The sequence below is a fragment of the Rhipicephalus microplus genome, unplaced genomic scaffold (genome assembly GCF_043290135.1).
Source record: "Rhipicephalus microplus isolate Deutch F79 unplaced genomic scaffold, USDA_Rmic scaffold_34, whole genome shotgun sequence".
Lineage (NCBI taxonomy): Eukaryota > Metazoa > Arthropoda > Arachnida > Ixodida > Ixodidae > Rhipicephalus > Rhipicephalus microplus.
The window spans coordinates 4186543-4195000 of record NW_027464607.1 but is presented as its reverse complement, the minus strand read 5'-3'; the positions used below and the strand labels follow the sequence as shown (position 1 = coordinate 4195000).

At 46.4% G+C, this 8458-nt stretch overlaps 1 protein-coding gene across 4 annotated transcripts in view; it reads left to right on the top strand.

The window, feature by feature from the left end:
- The window catches only part of LOC119162968 (STING ER exit protein), a 169168-nt gene that overhangs the window by 28866 nt on the left and 131844 nt on the right, over nucleotides 1-8458 (top strand). The window lies entirely within an intron of this gene.

Genomic DNA, 8458 nt, shown 5'->3' with positions numbered 1-8458 from the left:
CACGGTGACCTGCTCTTCTAGCACATTTAATGCGTGATTACTTGGCGTTGTAGAGGTCGTCAGCGTGTTTTCCCAGGTTAGGGTGATTGACTCAGACCTCAGGTAGACGACAGCGCCGTGTTGACTTAGAAAGTTCCAAATATCACATTCCTGGAGCAATTTTGTAAGATGACAAAGCTCGCAGGATAAGTCTGGTTATTGATGGTGGCTCTACCTGTGCAGACTCCAGTCTGCATTATTAAGTGACCTCCGGTGGTCCGGATTTCGGGGCTTTGCCATGCAGTTCTCACTTTTCTTAACTTCGTCGCGAAAGACACACTGACGATGGAATAATCTGCTCCAGTAACGCCGAGAACAGTGACGAGGTAGCCGTCGATTATTATGTCCAGGTCGCTGGTTCATTGTCGTGCGTTGCGGTTGGGTCGTGGCGTTGGGTCGCAGCTACGCCTATTTGCTGCACTGCTTCCACATTGCGTCGTGCTCTCTTCACGATGAGAAGGTTCAACGTAAAGACCCTTTTCGTCTTGTGGCGGGAGCTTGCGATTTTGTTGCGGTGGCGCCGTTGTCAGCGTTGAGGATCTTCGGTAGTTCGTCGTACGGCAACCCCAGCTCTATTGGTTGCTGCCCTTAGTTTTCCGAGTATGGGCTCGGGGAATGGCCCCAAGTAGGGCCGGTGTACTGTCAGCGTTGCGTGACATCTAGCGGCCGGGCGACGGGGAACGGTGAGGTCGTCAGGGTGTCCATTGTGCTCATGCGAGGTAGTCGGCGATATCTTGAGGTTGTTCACTCCGCCGTGGACACGGCGGGCTCACGTCGAAACCGCGTAGCCCCATTTGTTGGTACTGGCAGCGGTGGTAGGTGTAGCCAGCTTCCCCGCAGTGGTAGCATAGTGGGCGATGGTCGAAAGCACGCCAAACGTCGGTTTTCCTCGGCTTGTATCGCTGGCCGGCTGGCGGGCGGTATGATGACGTTGGGGGCCTCGATATTGTCTCTCGGCGAAGCTGCGGCGATGCGGTGTCTCGGCGGGGGCGTGGAGAAGGGGCCTGACTGCGGGCTGCTGCAGCATAGCTCATGGCTTGCGCCTGTGGCTATGGAAGCTGAGGAACGCCCAGCGATTGTTGGATCTCCTGGTGTACTTGTCCACGATGGAGTCCACTTGAGGCTGCGCTAAAGGTAAAAATTTCCACAGCTCCTCTTGCACGATCGCTCGGATCGTCTCACGCAGGTCAGTGGTTCCCAGCGCTTGCATCTCGACGTAGCTTGCAGCCGAAAAGCTGCGGTTGTATTGACGTGTCCGCATTTTGAGCGCTTTCGCGATTGTGGGTGCTTCTGAGGTGAATTCAGCGACCGTCTTCGGCGGGTTTCTGATCAATCCGGCGAAAAGTTCTTGCTTTACACCCCACATAAGGAAGCTCACTTTCTTTTCCTCGGTCATGTTGGGGTCGGCGTGACGGAACTGCTGGGTCATCTCTTCTACAAAGATGTTCTTATCATCGTTGGAAAGTTGAACCCGTATCTCCAAGGCACTAGCGGCAGGTTCCTTGCAAACGATGCTCGTGAAGGTGTTCAGGAACGTTGTCCGGAAGACATCCCAGGTACGTAGGGTAGGTTCCCAGTTCTCGAACAATGTTTTTGCGGCATCTTCTAGATAAGAGTAGACGTGGCGCAGTTTTTCGTCGGTGTCCCAGTTGTTCAAGGCGGCGACTCTATCATAGGTCTCCAGCCAGCTTTTTGAGTCTTCAAACGATGATCCCCAGAAAAGGGAGACTTCTTAGGCTGCTGGAGCAGGATAGCAGGATGGGTGCAGGTGATGCAGGAGCTGTCATCGTCGCAGAGGTCGGGCTCAGGGTTTTAGTCTTCCGGGTTGGGTCAGGTAGAGGCCCGAACTCAGGCGGGAGCCCTTGCTGCCTGCCGGTAGCTGGCTCGCAGCTCAGCGTTGGCGTCGATGTCCCCTTGACGGTGTGGGCTCGGCTCATGGCTGGAGGGAGGCGTTTGGTACATGGGTCGGGAAGCATCTTCACCAGATATCTTGGGGTCATGACGTGGACGAAGGAAGCAGGCTGCAGGTCGAATAATAAACCGTTTATTCGTTCGGGCTGAAGCTGTGGTCATGTGAAAGAAAAGTCAGATTACACCAAGAAGTTGGCACTGATAGCGGCGAGCAGGGCGTCGGCCTCAATCAACTGACAAGCGGCAAAGCGTGTCAGCATTTATACCCTTGCCATTGAATATTCTAGCGTTATCGCTAGTGGTGACACAGGTTTCAGAATAATCTAATGTTCACGAAGTGGACGTAATCTTAACAAAACGATGTACTACGGCCTTGCAGCTTCTCAAACATTGTAGGCGCGGTTTGCACTGAGTGTAGTATAACGAGGCGATAACAAAACTTGAGGAGAGGAACGTGGCAATATATAAGCAGGCATGGCGGTGGAGTGGCCATAGCGCTGCAAGTAGTCAAGTAGATCTTCTGTGAGCAGTCACAACGTGGTTTATTTCGACATTTCAGCCAGAGTCTGGCCTTAATCAGGAATGAGGGTACAGTTTGTTGGTGCTCAGCTTTATACAATTTTAAATGAGAAAGTGTAGGCAGATAAAAAGAAAGAAAAGAAAGAAAGACGTAGCAAAAGAGGTTGCAGAGGTGTTTTTATTTAATGTGGCCGTGTGTTTGTACGGGTTGAGGATAGTTGTAGGAGTTAAAGATTGCATGTTATAGTTGTTTCGAGACAAAGGTGTCTTTCATACCTCAGGCTGCAATTTGTCACTGTGAATACACTTATAATTCATGAAAAACAAAAAACAAAAAAAACATATGCATATAAAATAAAGAACTTCTTTAATAGCATGTGAAATCATTCATAAGAAACAATAACTTGAAGAATATGCAAGCATTAATGTGATCTAATTGTAATCAACCAGTACTATCAAGAATTTAAAAGCATGTTGTGTGAAGAAAGAAAATAAATTCTTATCGTGCACTTCAGCTGATTTTATGACAACACAACCAAGAAACTTTTGCCAATACCTAGCTAGACCAGACAGTCCAATTCATAAAATGGAAAGCAACAGCATTGTTACTGAAAACATGCACACAGTAGTTAACTCGTTTAATTCATTTTTTCACTCTGCATTAAGCCAAACATGCCAACTCCGAGGATAGCTTGTGGAGTGCGACTCAGATATGAGAGAAATCGAGATAACTGAATGAGGTATCTTGAACCTACTTTACAACTAGATGGAAAAAAAAACGCCAGGTCTGGATAAAGTCCCAAATCTATTTCCAAACGTTATGCAGAACAACTTACTTCATTTCTGTTCAAAGTATTTACGCTTCCAGGAGCTAGATACAAGCTAGCATAATCTTGATCTATAAAAGGGGTATCAAATCTACTGGGCAAACGTAGCCACCCATATAATTAACCACTTGTTGCTGGAAATAATGGAGCATATTGTAATGAGAAGTATTACGTTAACGCTGGTTGGGTTAACAGTGCACCCAGCGCACAGAAATGCGGGACAACAGGGCAGCTTAGACACAGCCCCACAACTACATCGTCGTCTTCATCCATTCTGTGTCATTTCGGCACCCGTACCTAAAGTAGCTTTTTATACTTGTGACATTACCTCGGGCAGCAAAGCACTGTCCCGGTGCCTGTTGTTCAATGAACGTCTCACTGTGATAGCGCTACAGGCGAGAAACATGCACGATGTCAGTTCTGGATGTAACAGTAGAGTTTCACGTCGGGGAAATTTCATAGGTGACAGGTGTCACTTGGCGTAGAACTCTGTAAGGCCCAACGTATCGCAATAAAAGTTTCTCGCAGAGGCTGACACGACGGGATCGGAGCCACAGTAGCATAAGAGAGCCTGCAGGAAAATCGAAATTCTTGTGTCGGCTGTCATAAAGCTACTTTTGTGCACTCTGGGATGATACGAACCGGACGCGTGTTACTGTATGTGTGATGAGAGCACGGGAGATGCAGTGATCTCACTCGTGTGCCAATTGTGCTAAAATGCACCAAATCAAATTTACTGTGCCATCCTGCAGCAAAGTCATATTTGGAAGCGTCTATCACCGACAATATCCAGACCGACGCGTCAAAACATGTGCACCTTTTTCTCGGGGCACCAAAGTCACAATCACATACTTAGAGTCATTCTGCTGAATAAACAGAAGTCGCCCGTATGTCCTGAACAATCCACGATGCTATGTTTGATGCTGATGCAATTTTTCTTGTGCGAGTCCGCTTAACGGCGAAACATGCTCTCCGCAGGGGCTCGTGACGTCTAGTCTAAATGGTAGCATGAAACTGCGGCAGCGATTCATTGGCGAACGTCGTCCGTTTCAGGAACGCTGCTGATAGCTCGTTTGAAGAGTTGTGCGGAATGTAATTGAAGCGATATTTACTAATAACTTCACGCGTGCTGCCAGAATGTTTGTCACATGTACTTCTAGACATCGCGATCTAATTTTCTATGTTTCGCGTCCACAGAAGAACAGGTGAACAATGGAAACATTTTGACATTTTTTCTCTAATATACTTTATTCCTGGAGTTTAATTCAGAAGAGCTTTTTCGTTAAGAAGGGATGTGGGCTCTAAACACTTTTTTTTTTATTTCTGGTTCAATCTCAACTAAACTTTACTGTCTAAGTTAGTTTTTCATGCTTATTTCAAATCTGTAATTTGTTTCATAATAGCTCAAGTGCTTCAGGAAATATTATGGTGTGAATTTCAATTGATTGCCTTTTACGGGACTTTTTCACAATTTTAGCAAGATGGCAAGTTGGGCCAGTTGGATTACGTTCATAATTGAAAAATTTGTTGAAGCGCACTAAAAAACAGACGGACAGAAGAGACTGACAAATGCAGTGTTTAGTTTCACCAACTTAGTTTCAAAATTGACAACCAATAGCCGATTGCACCACAAGTTTTTGTTGGCTAGCTAGTGCTTTTAGCTACTGCTTTCTTTTAGCAACCATTCTCGATTGAAAGGAAAGCCCATAACTTTTGGGATGAGCCCAGCAAGCTTGGCGAGTTGGTAAGTCAACGTTTTCGGGTATATGTGTGGCACAGCACAGATAAGCACTTGTGCATTCCTAAACTAGGACTGAAGTTTTTCGTGGAGCTAGACTTGATTCTTGTCAAAACGATAACCACCGTTAGATCCGTAACAAAGCCTGTTGAGGATGCTGAAAGGTCTAGATTGGTTTCTGAATGCACTGATATGATTTGTAAGTCCTAGAGCAGCTGTACTGCAATTAACAAAGCATGTTGAATTCAGCTAGTTGTGCAATTCTTAAGTTAGGATAAGGTTAAATGATTGATAGCTGATATGGCTTTTTTTTTTTTTTTGTACTTTTGAACAAGGAGCAATTCTCAGGAAAAGCTTTAGTCGCACTGGCAAAAAGTTTCAAAGAGGTGGTCATCGACCCTGAAAGAGTAAAACCAAAAAGCCAATAAGTTATTACAAGACATGAACCTTTAGTGGCTATCTTAGCGAGTGAATCAGACAAAAAACAATCACAGCTTATCCACAGAGTGAACGATGATGAGTGGGGCGAAGCGCTGGAGGGTTTCATTGCTAAACCGTGAACCATTCTCAAATATCACCCACTGCATCATCAAAGACAGGACAAACACTGTATATGTATGTTTATACAAGAAATGTTATTATTCGTAAGTGGTAGCTATACATTGCTTCCGTTCCCCCTTCATTATAATGGCTTTATGGTCTGTGAAGTGGTGGATAAGGAATGAGGCATAGTGAGGTGTTTGTAAGGATCAAATAGTGGCAGTTGGCAAGGTGGAGCTATAGGCAGTCACGTACATACATACAAGGAATGGACAGACCCATGCCTTTAGGAGCTTCGCCCCTAAAAAGAGTCAAGATATTTTCATGACACAATTGTTTCCAAAAGAAACACTTGGCACCATGTCGTTTTGGGGTTTCTGCAGAAACACCTCGCAGGGCTTTGCTTAAAAAAACCCTATAACACGTTCACTCCCCTTCACAGCTGCAAAGCCAAGTGCATTTATCTGCTTGTGGCTGCGATAACTTTATGACACTTGAACGCAGAGTTATGATCTTTGTTGCAGGAGGATAGATAGACAACCCAGAAAATTACATGTCTGATGTGAAAGGTTATGATCCAGCAATGAACCACGACATACTCAGGAAAAATGTTCTTGTGCTGTGTGCGGCATGACCCATTAGAAACCAACGCGCCAAAGCTCTCCATGTTGTGCCACCATCTGAAGTTCACTATTGCAACTAATATTTGATGTCTGTTGCATTGGACGTGAGGTGGCCTGATTGCTTCTGAGGAATGAAATGTTGGCACATTCCTCCATATTGTCACTTGTAAACTGTACCTGTTGTTTTTGAAGTACGTGTCACTGGACTAAGTGTATGAATTTTCCCTGCTGCTTGAAAACGTTTCAACGCATCTTATTGAGGCTTGTGGCTTTTACAGGCACTAAAGAAAGTGCAGCATCAAGGAAAGAAATTAACTTATCAAAGAAACTGACTTCCTGTGTATTCTTGTGGCAAGCAATTTTTATTGAAATATAGATTCACGCAAAGACGACAAAAAATAGCTTTCCATCTTTCAAATAAACGTGCCAAACGTCACTGCAAAGATGGCAGCGTCATCTCATTGGAGCGAAAAATAGAGGCACAGCCACAGCATTTCATTGGAGCAAAAGAAAGGGGCATAGCCGCGAAGCCTTCCAATAGGTTACGACGCACTCGGGGATACACCCACTGGTCCACTGGTAGGTCACTTTGCAGCTGAAACCAGACCAGCAAAAACCACACCGCAGTGAATGTGTTAAGGTGAGAAATTCGAATGATGTAGTTCCAGATTTATGCACATAAAAGCCTCTGTCTTTACCATTGATGTAACCGGTCCGTATTACACCCTTCTGCAAAAGCAGGAGATGTCAAGTGTTCTGAAGAACGTATTGCGGAAAATGGCCAGTGAAAATTCAGGAATTAAAGTGGTGTGCCAGGGGACCCATTTATTGAGCTCTCCTTGTTTTGCTTGAAATTGACCTTTCTCCTTTGGGATGAAAAATTTCGGCATATCCCATGTACCTTGGGAATAGGTGTTTTGTGAAGCATGCAGAGGAAAGGTGCATCTGTTGTAATTTTTTTATTGAGCGATATGTTAAGAAAATACACTGAAGATATTGTCACGGGGTTGTGACGTGGCCGAAGACAGGAGACTTTATGTTGGGATTAACTGTTAATTTGGGCGTTCTGGTCGCAAAGCTGAAGGCACCACAAGGAGGTACTTAGCTCGAAGCGGTGAAAAGTTTTTCTTTTGTAGAAGACCATTTCGCAGGAGGAACGACACAAGTGCGCGCTTGAATACCTTCGGGATTTCGGCGGTCCTGCCTTCGAGGTATTCTATTAGGGCCTTAAGTTCCGGGTCGGCCCGCTGTCGTTCTGCGAAGTCGTCGGTAGTTATCGTTCCCAAGAAGTAGCCATCATCCGGGTCGTCGGATGGGGGTTGGTCGATAGGCGCACGAGAGAGAGTCGGCGTCGGAGTGTTTCTTGCCGGACTTGTAAATGACAGTAATGTCATATTCTTGAAGTCTCAGGCTCCATTTTGCGAGGCGACCTGAAGGGTCCTTCAAGGTGGCTAGCCAACACAAGGCGTGGTGGTCGCTCACAACTTTGAAGGGCCTGCCGTAGAGGTAGGGGCGAAATTTCGACGTAGCCCAGATGATGGCGAGGCACTCTTTTTCTGTTGTGGAATAATTGGCTTCTGCTTTGGATAGCGATCGGCTGGCGTAACTAATAACCCTTTCAAGTCCGTCAGCCCTCTGCACAAGAACGGCGCCAAGACCTACGCTGCTTGGGTCAGTGTGTATTTCTGTCTCGGCGAATTCGTCCAAATGGGCAAGTAACAGAGGCGTGTGGAGGCGATGTTTAAGCTCCTGGAAAGCGTGTTCCTGCGGCGTTTCCCACTTGAACTCCACGTCGGCCTTGGTAAGGTTAGTGAGAGGGTCGGCGATGCGGGCGAAGTCTTTCACGAACCGCCTATAATAGGCGCACAGGCCCAGAAATCGGCGCACCGTCTTCTTGTCAGTGGGCGGCGGGAAGTTGGCGATGGTGGCTGTTTTCCGTGAATCGGTACGAACTCCAGACTTTCTAATAACGTGCCCCAGAAACAAGAGCTCCTCGTACGCAAATCTGCACTTTTCCGGCTTCAGTGTGAGTTCGGACGTCTTGATGGCTTGAAGTACAGCTTCAAGGCGCCGAAGATGCTCGTCGAAACTCGAGGAAAACACGACGACGTTGTCCAAGTACACAAGGCAAGTCTGCCACTTCAATCCTGCCAGTACTGTATCCATAACGCGTTGAAAAGTTGCAGGCGCTGAGCAAAGGCCGAAGGGCATCACCTTAAACTCTAAGAGGCCGTCCGGTGTTATAAACGCCGTCTTCTCTC